The 14,963-nt window shown below is 41.5% G+C and overlaps 1 protein-coding gene across 1 annotated transcript in view; it reads right to left on the bottom strand.

Moving 5' to 3' along the window:
• Positions 1 to 14,963, bottom strand: part of MUSK (muscle associated receptor tyrosine kinase) — a 595,710-nt gene that overhangs the window by 130,041 nt on the left and 450,706 nt on the right. The gene's annotated exons all lie outside the window — the stretch shown is intronic.

Below are 14,963 nucleotides of genomic sequence, written 5' to 3'. Positions count from 1 at the left end.
GCTGCCTTACTCTATATCTATGAAGCCATTTAAGCCATGCAGTGTCTTTGCATGGCCATAAGGGTGTGATATGGTGGTTTGCGCTGCCATTGTATCACAAAAAAATGGCCCAAATTTTGGTACAAGGGCCTCATAAATATGCCCCTCAGTATCTCCACTAATATTAATATTGAGCACTGACCTCTCACGCATACTAGGCTGATATCACTTCTCTTGATCATGGATCATTCATTGTCATTACCTTCAAAATGATTTGCCTCTCCCCCTTGCTCAGCTATGCCTCATAAAGATCAGACTGACAATATTAGTAAAAGGGCAAAAGGATACTGTTTTTCTAGCTAAATCTCTTTTGCCTTCAAGACCAGAGAATTTTATAGATGAACTTAAAAATCTAAAATCAATTATTGTTGAAACCACTGGTCAATGGTCAAATTTGGAGTCCAGTTTTTCTAAGAGCCAGGGTAGACTCAATGTCAAAAGAAATCAACCAACTTAAAAAAAAAAAAAAAAAACACACTCCAAGGACCTAGGAAATTGCAACAGATGCACCAATTTGAAAATCTAAGACCTCCCTAAAGGTTGCGAGGGTTCAGATATGATGGTATTTTTTAAACAATAGCAGAAGTAGACACACCCACACAGGGTGCTCCTTTCTCCACCAAAACACAAGACATGTTTCGGCCCAGCCGGGCCTTCCAAAGGCAAAATGCATCTTGTGGTTTGGTGAATAAAGAAGCAAGTTATCACCCTCCCAGTTAGTGTGTGTCTACTTCTACTGTTGTTTGAAATTACTTAGCTGGATGCTCTTCCAGTCTTTTAGCACTCGTCCCCGATGTGGTCCCAGTATCAGCAGAGCTCTTTCTTGTGCTCTTTCGCTCAACATACAAATAGTTCATTGTCTTTCCTCTCAATCTCTGACAAAATCTATTTCTGCTATACCATATGGTATCATTGCATATTTTCTACAATAATCAGATCTTGTTTGGCAGCTAAGAAAACTTTCACAACAGAGGCAAATGTTATGGTCTAATCAGAAGATCTTCACACAAGGTGTTGCAAGTTCAACAGCTAGAAGACAGATTTCTGGATCTTTGTCAGTCTTTAAGATCGATTAATGCTTGTTTTGGTGTTCTATATCCCTCTCTTTTTAGGGTCACTTTTAGGGACAAAACATCAACCTTGGGAAATAAACAATTTCAAATCTACCAAGTTTCCAAAGATAAGGGAGAAGTGATAGAAATTGGGAAAGCTTACTTCATTGTGTTTTATTAGTCTTGTGAAGTTGCCATATTTTATTCTATACTGTAGTTCATAATTGTGGTTTTTCAGATTGACATTTATTGGCCTTAATTTCCTTTGCTCACAACTCGTCAATTGTTGTGTCTTATGCACATGTCTCTTAATAATGTTTTGTTAATTCATTGTTTGCTAAGTTGCTCAACATTCCCCTCTACGTTACATTTCTACTTATGTGTATGACCTCTCCTCCACTTACACAATTCTGTCTCTTCTATATTAATTTACTATTTTTGTTTTTCCATAGGAGCTGACTTGTGGCTGGTCCTCTTTTCTTGCTCCATCCACTATCCTTCATCCTCACATTGATTCATTTGCAAGACCCTTTTGACTTTGTCATCCCCTCCTCAGTTCATGTGAGGAGTTGTACTGTATCTACTATTTTCTTGTTTTTCTCTCTTTCAATTTTATTGTTGGTGCTGATTGTACTCAACTAATGGACCCTTTCACAGATAGAAGTACAGTCGAAATGTACACCTAACCAAATGCAAAATGTTTTTTTTAAAAAGCTTTTTTTTCAAGGGATTTAGTAGATGCTTCAAAGTCTTTTAACCCTAACTAACAGAGTTCACATTTTATTCCCCAGTGCATCATTCCAGATCCAGAATAGATTATTATGTGTAACCCAGAATATTTTAAATTCTTTATTGAGGGCAGATATTAGCTCTATCCTGATTTGTGATCATGCTCCAGTCAGTGTTATAGGTTTTTTGTCAGATGTTACCTGTTGAAATGGATTGCGATTCAATAATTCATTTAAAAAAATTCATTTTTTTTGTTGATTAATTTGAGCAATTTTCTTCTGTGTTTTTTTATAATAATAAAAGTGATGATACAGATATGAGTTTTATATGGGAATCCTTTAAGGCAACTGCCAGGAGCTTTATTATTGACTGAGAGCTTTCATCTTCTTTACTTCCACCTACAGAATCTTCTTCTTTGTTGAAACATATCAAAGATCTTGAACATGAATATTTTTATTCAAACCACGAAAAGACATTTGTCCATTTAATTAAGGCCAAATTGTAATTTCACAGAAAATCTACTGAAAACACTTCTGGGACTATACTAAAAGTTAATAACTATTGGCAAATCTCAAAGTCAAAAAGCAAAAATCTAAAATTACTGTCATTTAGGATAAACTTGTCAATGACATCACACAGATTCTGGAATACTAGATTGTTTTCTGGATTACTATATCTAGTTATATATCTAGAAAAGTCTTAATTGGTAGAGGCACTTGAACAATTTTTGTATTCAATTCCTAAACATCAAGACAAATCAGCTGACCTCTATTCACTAGTAAAAAATCTTTCAATTGCTGAAAGACAGTTCTCTATAACCTAACCAAAAGCAAGGCTCCTGGCCTAGATGTTTTTTTGTTGAATGTTATTCTCAATTTTCTGCACTTTTAATTCCAAAACTATGTATTTATCTTTTCAATATTTTGCATTCCTTTGGTCAAAGCACCTGGTACCTTTTCAGAAGCAATGCTTTGTCTTATTCCTAAAATGGGTAAAGATTTACCTCAGTGTGAGAATTATAGATCTATTTAGGTAATCACTATAGACTGCAAGATTTTTGTTATTTGTTTTTCCTCTGCACTTTAATCACTTTATTCCTGACCTAATTCGCACTGAGCAATCTGGTATTTGCTAAAGGCAGCTATAATGCTGATAATTTAGGAATATTTTTGAATATTATACATTCCACCTCTCAGCATACTAATCATACTACAGGTATCACACTAGATGCAGAAAAAGCTTTTGATTGCGTTAACTGAGAATTATTGCTTAGAGCTCTGAAATGGCGTGGTTATGGTCCTCAAATTCTGCAATGCATTGGGTTACTCTATTCCTTCCCTACAACATCTTTTTTGTTAATGGTTTGCAGTCTCCATATTTCCATTTGCATAGAGATACTCCTTATGGTTGTCAGTTATCCAAAAACATGTTTATGTTAGCTTTAGATCCTTCCTTGGAAATGATATGTGGATCCACCACCTTTTCAGCTTATAAAAACAGAGCTATGGAGGTTAAATTTACAGCACATGTGGATACCTTAATATTGACATTGTAACACTTGAATGCACGTTTTGATATTTTTTCTTTTATTAACATTACATTCAACTGTCTACGGATATAAAGCTCACAACTGACAATTCGGAATTTCTACTCCTTAACAAACATGTTTCAAACTTCTGGTTTTGCATGGAATTCTAGGCACATTAAGGACCTCATTAGGAGTTTGGCGGTCCCACTGTGGGACCGCCAAACTCACGGGGAGGACGCCACTGCCATGGCATCACCCCCGCCCTATTACAATGTTCCAATCGGTCTGATCAGCAGAAACATTGCAATAGAGCATTCCCGCCAGTCAGACTGGCAGGAACAAAGTTACGCGATAGCACAGAGGGGAGGACAGTGCGCATTACCACAGTGCTGGGCAGGGGGGCCCCCAGCATACAGTCACCGCCAGCCTTTCAATGCCGGTCAGACCACCATGGAAAGGCTGCAGGTCAGGGGAGTTGTAATCAGCTAGGCAGCCCGGAGTTCAGTACCGCTCTGGCTGAGGAGAACTCTGAGCACCGTCATGCCATCAGGAACCATGTTCCCGGAGGGGGGGTCGTCCCCTGGCAGGTCAGCCCTCCAGGGTTGTAAATGGGAGGTAAGACCGCCTGGAGTGCAGCAGTCCGACCGTCAACTCAAGTGTGGCGGTCCTCGGAGCGCCACACTTGTCATGAGGCCCTAAATGTCTAGTTAGCCTATACTCTAACTCAATACATGACACTAATTCTATTACTATTGATACAGTAAAACAAACATACTACTGAAATATGGATACCCTTATTTTAATTATGGTGGGGAAGGTTGGACACCATCAAAATTATGATGTTTCCAATTATTAATTTTCATCTTTTTATGCTCCTGGTTAAACTCCTTCATTATCGTTTTTTGAATCGATAAATAGCATGTTGATAAAGTTTTTATGAAATAAGAAAAAAAGCATGTATATCACTATATAGGCTTCAACAATCTAAAATTTCAAGAGGAGTTAACTTTTCCAATTTCCCTAAATATCATTCAACCTTTACCCATAAACCGATGTGGACTTATTATTTTTCAGACAACTGTACCCCAAACAGGCTATTTGGCACAGGCTACAGTACTCCAAAATCATACCATTTTCCACTAGAGATATAGTATATAGCTCAACTCCCCAAATCATTCTCTTCCCTTATTCTACTCTGTTTCTTTAGCCAATCCCTTTCTTACACAAAACTACACAAATCTTGAAAGTTTTAGTCTTTCTACTGTTGGGTAAAACAAAAATAATAAAATATAAAACCGAGTATTCTTTTGGAAAGATTGGATACCAAAGGGCATCATCAGTTTCAGCTTTTTTCAGATGCAAGGTTACTCCCATTTTTCAACCTTCAAAAAATGCCTAACTTGCCCTCATCTGATGTTTCTATGTATTAGGAACTCAAAGTTATAGTGACACAACCCACCTACTCTTGCCAATCTCTTGATCAATCACATCAAACTACTCCATCAAATCTTACTTTTTCTACGGAATTGAGAGCTTCCTACATTCACAAGAACCTAGATACTGTTCAAGTCAATAGACCAAAGACAAATGTTGGATTACAGTGGGAAATTCAACATTTTTTTCAATCCACATATGGAATAAGTTAGGGTCCATTTAATCTTATGATTTCTGGCCACACTTGCTGGTCCTTTGCTGCTAACACTGGGGTGGGACTATGTCCCTTAGTGTACCTTAGGTGAGAGGAGATGGGAGGAGCCCCTGGAGTTTAAATCCCCGCCAAGCATCCAGCAGCATGGCTCCATTTAGTCTTACAGCGATTCCTGGCCAACCTTGCTGGTACTTTGCTGCTAACACTGTGTGGGACTATGTCCCCAGTGTACCAGAGGTGGGAGGAGCCTCTGGAGTTTAAATCCCTGCCAAGCATCCCAATGTAAGGGATGCGCTTAGGATGTGCCTGGGCCAAGACAGGCTCATCTTTGCCTGTCATCGCCTGGAAGAGGCTGGGGTTGGCCACCACTCTTCGAAGTGAGCTATGGTACCACTAGCAGTAACCTGATCGAGACGCTTCTATCTACTTACTCTGTATGGCTGTTTCTTGGCATCTGATCCACTCTCATTTTTAAACTTGTATTTGTGGAATTTTACTATAATGGGCAAGCGGAAGGCCACAGAAGTTTCTATGCCTTCAAGCGGTGTTAAAAAACGATATATATTTGAGGAATCCTGTTAAAGGTAAAATTGACTAATCTGCTTAAAGTTCTAACAGCACTCTAAAGGATAATGATAGTTTAATTGAAGAGGTTGAGGCAATTCTTAATGAGAATGCTTCAATATCTAGCACTACTAATGGGCTTAAATCAAATAAAGAACCTGCAGTTGTCAGGAAAAAGGAATTGCCTGTGAGAAAAGACATGTCTTTCATTAGAAATCCAGTGTTGGATAAACCATCAACCACCAATGATGTTAAACTTTTTAGGGTCTCAGGGCTCTCCAGAACAAACAGTTTTTCAATATATTAATGAAGAAGGCATTGTAAATGATACAGAGACTTCTAGATACCCTCTTTGCCCTGTGAGTAACATAATGCAGAGTATTCCTTGCTCCAACAGATTTGGGCCATTAGAGATATCGGAGACGACTTCTATAACTCCTGATGAATTACCTGCCCCGTATGAGCTTTTAAGCACTAAAGAGCTTGAAATAAACTTGCGGATGCCCCATCAAATGTTGATCTGTCATCATTGCATCAAAAGCTGGATGATATTAAAACACTATTAATTTCACTTCTTGGGAAAATTACTGAGAGTCAGGGCAAATCAAGCAGGTGCAAGTGTTCTTGTGCAGGTAAACTAGAGACTCATCCAAGAACTTGCAGTATGGGTATAGTTCCTATTGGATTAGATAATCTTAGCAGTCCTTTTGTGCACTACCTTCAGGGAATACTATTTTTAGTAAAACCACTTATTCTTACAGCTTGGCTACCAGAAGCATTTCAGTAAGTGGGCACCAATGAACCGAACCTAGAGCACCTCAATCTCAGCCTTGAGGTGCTGTCCCTCAAGGGTCATTTAATCTAAAGCTCCAATGCACTATTTCTTCAGTGGGGGATCGTAAACTGGATCATTCGTGTAATTCAACTTTTGGGTCTCGCAATGCTCCATTATATAAACTTGAATTTCAACCTTGCAGATATGTCGAAGGATAATCAGACCCCAATCTGCACTCACAAGCTGTTGGAAACTCTGGAAGAACTCTTTATATAATTAAAGTGCCTAAATTACTTCTGGGGTCTCATGAAAGCATGATTCTTTGATCAATAAGGTTATACACTGGCTGACAACAAAGTGGAATTGCCTTTCATTGATTAGATTTGACAACAAATATGAAAGAAGATATAGCCGAGAAGGGTCTGGCCATGACTTTATTTCCCTCCTACTCAACGATAATTTGTTAGATAATAACCTTATTGATTTTTAATTGCGTACCTGTAACCTTGATATCACACTGCAAACTGGTGTAAGATTGAAACTATTACCGCTACTTTAGATATTCCGATTCTTACTATTCACAGGTCATTTTTCTCTCAATTACAAGGTATTTTCTACAGAAGGGTACATTCTAGACAGCCAGCTGTAGCAAATAAGAAGAAATGGGATATTGCAAGTTGCTCCACGGCCAAATTGCTTTTGAAAACAGCTGTCAGGAACTATTAGTAAGTTGAGATAAGAGAGGTTATAGTGAAGTATAGAAGCGCTCTTGCCCAGGCCAAGAGGATTTGGGAGAATAATATATGGCAGGACCTGCTTAAGGCAATAAATCAGGATGACAATGGGTCTTTCGGGAAGATTCTCTTCTATAGCAACTGTGATAATGCAAGATCTTATCACATCATATACAACCAGAGAGTTGGGTTACCCATTTTACCAACGTATATGCTTCACGTGGCGTCAACCACAGTGCTGACTCATTCCCTACCCTTATGAACTCAACAGATCCTATAGGAAAAGATGAGATGGTAGAAGCAGGAGATACTAGGGACTTAGTGCACGTTTCCCTAGAAGAAACCAACAAATCTATAGCATTGCTAAAACCAACCAAAGCATCTAGCCCTGACAAAATTCTCAGAGATCTGTATAAATCTGTGTCCCTGATTTGGGTCAGTTACATTAATCTGATCTCTAATGCTGTAGCTGCTGGTGGTACAATTCCTGACACCTGGAGAAGGGCTGAAATTATACCTGTGCAGTCCCCGAAAAATCATAAAACTGTTACTGGACCATCAGGTCTAGTAACTTGAATAATCTACTTGACCTAAATGTAATGTAAGGGACCCATAAACGGGTCTCAAATGCTGTGATCCTATTATGTAACAGAGTTGCCTTTTCCTTCATTCTCACATATGAGAGCACCTTCAAATATGCGAGTTAAGCATTTCTGCTGCACAAAAAACCTCTTTGTTTAATTAAATAGACTAAACATTGCTCCATGTATTGTAAGAATCTAGCCCACGCGTAGGATACACATGATCTGTGACTTGTCTTAGTTTCTTAAAAGCCTTGCCATCAAGGCAGAAGTATTTCCCAGTTTGTTTAAACACTCACTTTTGATAAATATATTACTAAAGCATGATGTAGTAGCACACATTTATAGATGGTACATTTCCATGAAATGTTCACAAACCTTCCCACTAACTTGCAGCTTTACTGCTAAAACTATGTAGTGTATTAATAGTCTGTGAAAACTCTTTCAGAAAACATATTTATCATTTGCACATAACCAAGTAAAGTGTTCTGATTTGTTTTCATCCTATTAAAATATTTTTTCATCACAGTGAAAAACAAAAAATGGTCTTTCATAGCTACTGACATGTATTTTGAAATCTTTGTACATTTGACTTAGTTATTTAAATGCTGTGTGTTAGGAAAAAACCCACACAGCCTTTCATTTCACACTTTTTTACAGCAAATCAGACAGGTCACCCTACAAAATCCTGGAACTTTGTAGTCAGAATGAAAAAAGACAAACTGACTTTTGACCTCTGTGTCTGAACACAGACCATATGTGACAAGAAGAAGATTTAAAGGCATGTTTTTCACTTTCTGACTGAGCAGAACGCCAGAAGGGGATAGTAGGTCCTAAAAATAGCTTGGCCTGATAAAAATTGACTCGCCATAGCGAGTGGGTGAGTAGATTTTTTTTTAGGCCTGCTGTACACAAAAAGGGCGACCCGAGTAACCCCTCAAACTACAGGCCAATCAGCCTTATCTACAATCTACAAAATGTTTTTGCTAGGTAGGCGACTCCTCTGACCTCCTAGTCAGCATCGGCTGTCCTCCCAGTGCAGCTCCTCCGGCTGCTGCTGCCTTTGCGTGGGATGACCTGAGAGCCCGTCAGACTCTCAGTTTGAGGCCCACCTCCACCCGCAGGCACCCTCCTGTGCCTCATCCCTGGTGGCCTAGTGGCCATCTGAACGTACGCATCTTCTCTTTGCTCCTACCTTTTTTACTTCTGCGTTTACTCTATTTTTTCACTTCTGGCTCTTTTCTTTCTGTTTTTCTGTGTTTTTTCCCTATGCCGCTGCTGTCCCTGTGGCTCTGCCTACTTCCCCTCTTGCGAAGTGCTTTTTTCCACCCTCCCGCCTCCCAGCTGACGGACCCCCCCCCCCCTTTCCCCTTCCCAATAGCGGCTGCAGTGCACCGAGGGTGTGCCAAAGGCAAGCCGGTCTACGCCTGTCTGTGCCTCGACCGTGCCCAGCACCACGGACCCTGGTTATCACCCCCTCCGCCAGTTCGATGCCAGCACTCTATGCCCCCTCAACCAGGGAAGATCATCAGCTTGCCACCAAGCCGACCCCAGGAACACCCATGCAGTACCCTGCAATTACTACCCCATGATCCCACACCAAGTTCAGACTGCCACCTCAAGTGCATACTCCTAAACAGACACTCCCTCGTCAAGAATGTGGTAGAAGTCTCGGACCTCCTCGACTCAACGGCCACAGACATTGCCTTCCTCAGGGAGACTTGGATCACCCTCACCGCTGCCCCAGACTTCGCCACAGCCATCCTGGACAACTACAAAATCCTCCACGAGGACAGAGCCAATCGGCCTGGAGGAGGCATTGCCATAATCTACAAAAACAACCTCCGCCTGACTACCACCATTGAGTCGCAGTCTCGGTCAACGCACGAGCACCTACACTTCCAGATCCAGACCAACCCAAACACCTCCCTACAATGCACCCTCATCACCAGGCCAACTGGACCCCGACCCCAGTTCTGCAAAGACATCGCCAACCTCATCACCCACCAAGCACTCACCTCCTCCGACTACATCCTACTTGGTGACCTCAATTTCAACCTTGATACCGCAACACCTCAAACCTCCTGGACTACCTCACAACTTTCGGCCTCAAACAACTCGTCAATGTTCGCACCCACGGAGCCGGTCACATTCTCGACCCTGTTTTCTCAGCAGGGGGAAATCACCACCTCCCACACCTCCAAACACCACTGAACCAGTCATAAGAACGCCTACTTTACCTACAAAAAAAACCAATGCACGACACCACACCCCCGTCCCTCCAGCAGATACTGGGGCAAAGTCATGGAAGCACAGCTCACCAAAGCTCTCAACCACTCCCTCCCACTGGACACAGCTGAAGCTAATGAAGCTGCAAGCAACCTACACTGCTGGCTATCAAATTGCGCTGACAAATAAGGCCCCCTGAGGAAATCACCAGGGACTCAAGGGAGCAAAACACCAAAGTGGTTTACGCCAGACCAACAGGAATCCAAGCATGCCTGCAGACAATTGGAACAGAAACAGAGACTCCACTGAAGATGCAGTCACCAGGCACCAGCAGAACATCAGAGCCGCCAAAAAAGCCACCTTTCAAGCACGCCTCAATGCCAGCTCTCACACCAGCAAAGAGCTCTTCACAATCATCAAAGAGTTCACGAACCCCAAGGCAGACACCTCATCCAGCCCTCCCCCCAAGACCTCTGCAACAAACTCACCACCTTCTTTCACCGTAAGATCCATGACATCTATGAAGGCTTCAGGAGTCAAAGCCTGCCAGCACCGCTGACCAAAACGGACCTTGCACCCCACCAGATACTTAACTCCTGGACCTCCATCACTATAGAGGACACCCAAAGACTGATGAACTCCATCCACTTGGACCCATGCCCTCATCACATCCTCAACCTGGCCAGCTCCACTATAGCACCGGAGCTCTGCCAAACCATTAACCCAGGGTTCTGCAAAGTCAGTCCTGGAGAGCCGGGTCCATGCCAGATTTTTAGCATATCCACATTTAGAAAAAAGATGTTTCAGAAATCTACATTTTTCTAAATGTGGATATGCTAAAAATCTGGCATGGCCCCAGCTCTCCAGGAACGACTTTGCAGAACACTGCATTAACCTATCCTTCAAGACCGCCACATTCCCCCTCAGACTGAAAACATGCCGAAATCAGCCTGCTACCCAAGAAACCCACCGCCGACCATAGAGAGCTGAAGAACCTCAGACCCAACTCTCTGCTCCCTTTCCCTGCCAAGGTAACAGAGAAAGCCGTCACCAGCAACTCACTGAGTTCCTTGAGACATACCGTATCCTACACCCTTCCCAGTCTGGATTCAGAAGCAACAACAGCACCAAAACTGCACTCTTAGCAGCCATGACGACATACGCTTCATACTGGACAGTGGAGTCACAGCGGCACTCATCCTCCTTGGCCTCTCTGCTGCATTTGACACCATCTCCTACGCCACTCTCTGCAACAGACAGCCCAACGCTGGCATTCGAGACAAAGCCTTAAACTGCATCAGGTCCTTCCTCATCGGAAATACGCTGAGGGTCAGACTACCATCGTTCACATCAGAACCTAAAAACACTTGCTGCGGAGTGACCCAAGGATCCTCACTCAACCTGATGCTTTTCAACGTCTACATAGCCCTGCTCGCTAAGATCACCAAACAACACAAGCTAAACAGTCTCCTACACTGACGGCACCCAGCTTATCCTCCCCCTATCTGAGGATTCTACGCATGCCAAGAAGAATTTTCACAATGGGATAAGAGCAGTCGCCGCCTGGATGGAGGCCAGCTGCCTCAAACTCAGCTCAGACAAGACAGAGATCCTCGTTATGGGTTCCACCCCTTCTGCCTGGACCAACTCCTGGTGGCCCACTGCTCTGGGTAACGTCCCCACCCCCATTGACCATGCACGTAACCTGGGCATCATCCTGGACTCGTCTCTATCGAAGACGCGCCAAGTTAACGCCTTCTCCTCATTAAGCTTCCACACCCTCCGTCTCCTACGAAAGATATTCAAATTGATTCTCTCTGACACAAGGAAGACAGTCACTCACACAGTCATCACCAGCAAACTAGACTACAGCAATGCACTTTATGCCAGCACCACCAAGAAACTTCAATCTAGACTACAAAGAATCCAGAAAGCAGCAGCCGGACTCATCCTAGACATCCCACATCACAGCCGTATCTCCTCCCACCTCAGAGTCCTACACTGGCTCCCAGTGTAGGAAGTGCATCACATACAAACTCCTGATCCACACCCTCAAGGCACTACACAACATAGGACCAGCATAACTCAACCACCACCTCACCTTCTACGTACCCAACAGAAGTCTCCGTTCCTCACAGCTCGCCCTTGCAGCCATCCCCAAGATCCGGAAAAGTACAACAGGAGGAAGATCCTTCTCTTACCTAGCAACCCGGACATGGAACATACTTCCCCTCAAGCTCAGGCAGATAGCATTACTGAAGCAGTTCAGGAAGGAGCTCAAGACCAGGCTCTTCGACTGAGCAGCACACCTACATTCAGCGGCTTGAGACCCTATGGGTGATTAGCCACGCTTTGCAAATCTGTGATTGATTGAGGTTCTCGACAGAATGTTATGAGTTGAAATCAATTGTGCAGTGTCCTCCCTTCAAGCTGGTTTTAGACCAAAGATTAGTACATCTGATGAAGTATTTCTCCAGGCCCTTCTTTCTTGGAAGCATGTATTGCTTGTCAAACAGAAATAGTATGTGGCTTTTGTTGATTTAAGGGATGTATTTGATTTGGTTCCCAAAGAAAACTGTGAGAAGCCTTGTGTAATAGGGCTATTCTAAGAAAGTCGGTCTGCTTAACAGCATGGCTGCACAAGGGCACTTACGCTCAGGTTTGGTGGGGGCAGTCAAGAGGAACTAAGTGATGGCATTTCCATCCAACGAGGCGTTAGGCAAGGAAGCTTTCTGGCACCTACCTTGTTTACCCTCTATATAAATGAGACAGTCTAACTATTGCTTGCATGCCAGAACGATGTGCCAACCTTAAACAACAAAAAGATTACCACACTGCTTTTTGAAGATGATTCTCTCTTGATTTCCAAGACTCCTATGGGTCTCCAAACCCTTCTACATAGGTTTTTGATGTTTTGCAACTCAAGAGATTTGGATTTAAATGTTTTTGAAACAAAGTTTATGATTTTCAGTTCTGGGACAGTTAAGAATTGTACAATTACAGTGGATAATGTACCTTTCGAAAGAGTCCATTCTAAAGACTACCTAGGTATCACAGTTCCCAACAGATTTCGTTGGGAAAACCAACTCCTCAAAAGCTCCTTTCTTATCCAGCATAGGTCAACGCTATTCTGCGCTTTTGCAGGGGCACTAGTTTGAGGTTGGTTTCCCCTGCTCTTGAGGTCTATCAAGCAAAGTGCAGAGTGCAGCTACCTTTAGAGCGGAAGTGTGGATGTATTGTAATGTTCAAAGACTTACTGTAGCAGAAAATACTTTCGCTAGATCTTTGCTTGCATGTCCAGTAAGTACCCCTCTGATCCCAATTTACTTTGACCTAGACTTAAACCGGATTCCCGATTTGGTAGCCCTGAACCCATTGGTATATTGGGTTCGTCTCTGTTTTCACAAAGCTCATGCGTAGCCCAGAGACTCTCGCAGGGACCTATTGACCAGACAAAATGCATCGACAGTCCCATGGCTGAAATTTGTCTCCTTTTGGCTACAGAAGCTTGGGCTCCAGATCTACTTCAATAATAATATCAGTAAATCACAGGTTAATAATTTGAAATCTTGCTATTGGGCACAAGTCTGTGATAGTTATGGTTCTAGTGTTTCCAATGGGCACCTTTCCAGTCCGTTCCTTGAGTTTAAATTGACTCCTTATTTCGATCCTTTTTTGGATTTTATCTCTTTACCCTTTGCTAACACCCTTTATGTACGTTTTCTGTATGGCTGCTTACCACTGAAGCCCCTTATGAACCGCTGGGGAAATGGCTCAGTGTCTAATTTGTGTCCTGCTCGTAATTTAGCCTCTGAGACTGATGAACATATTTTGTTATTTTGTCCAGCATATGTTCTTTCTCGGCACAAGTGGATACATCCACTATGTGTAAACCTTGGAGTCAGGCACTATAAAATTGCCCTCAGGATTTTGAAATGTGACACCTCCAATGTAATTGTCCTTGCTGTTAGTAGATATTTGGTGGCTGCCTGGTGTAGAATAAATTTGTTTTTGACCACAGCTGTAAAGTGATTGCGGGATGTACGAATTGGTTTGGTGAAGCAGTATGAAAATCTCTTTTGAAAACCTGTTTATCTGAATTCATTTATGTATGTTGAATTGATTAATTTTCATGGTTTTATGTGTATGCTTTGATGGTTTACTAACTGGCCAAATAAAGCTTGCTTGATTGAACTTGTGGTCTAAAATTCACTTCACATCTCGTTCTGCGAGTACCACTAGAGCTTTGTATTTCTTTTATAATAGATTGTTTCTCATCCCTATATCATTTTTTAAGTAAAACCTTTCCACTGATAATAAATGCTGGTCTTGTAATGTTGAGAACAGTGACCTAATGCATAGGTTTCTTGAATATCCTAAAGTTTGTCTATTTTGGTTACAAATTTGAGAGAAGATATTATATATATATATATATATATATATATATATATATATATATATATATATATATATATATACATATACATACACACACACATATTCAATCGCTTTTTCTTGTGATAACATATCAATTTTTCTGCGAGGTTCATTTCATATTTGGCACAACAATCTCCTGATAGGCAAATTTGTTCACTTACTAATTGCCATCGCATTACAAATCATCACGTCTAGCTGGGAAGATACTACCAAGATTCCCTTCATAAGATGGAGGAATATCTTAGGTTCTAATCAGCAACTAAATACAGCAAATATACATTGCACTCAACAAAATGTGCATCCTATTCAACAAATAATCAAAAGTGATCTGTTTTGGGTGCCATTTTGCTTTTTTCTATCTAGATGACATGTTACTTCTATAGCTGCAAAGTGATGCTCAAACTTCCTTTTTATTCTATTATTGTTGAACGATTTATTTGGATTTGTTGTATTTAACTTCACATTTCTCTATTATAAAGCTATGTTCCTTCTCCCTCTGCCACTCCATATCTTCCTCTCTTCTTTCTTCCCATCTATATTTCTTTTACAATTTATAAAAATGCTGTATTTTTACCATACGTACTGTTAAAGTACAATTCTTCCTTAATATGAAATTACATATTAGAAGAAGATGCAAAGGAGTATAA

This window comes from Pleurodeles waltl, chromosome 1_2, assembly GCF_031143425.1.
Source record: "Pleurodeles waltl isolate 20211129_DDA chromosome 1_2, aPleWal1.hap1.20221129, whole genome shotgun sequence".
Taxonomy (NCBI): domain Eukaryota; kingdom Metazoa; phylum Chordata; class Amphibia; order Caudata; family Salamandridae; genus Pleurodeles; species Pleurodeles waltl.
This window is presented reverse-complemented; position numbering and strand designations above follow the sequence as displayed.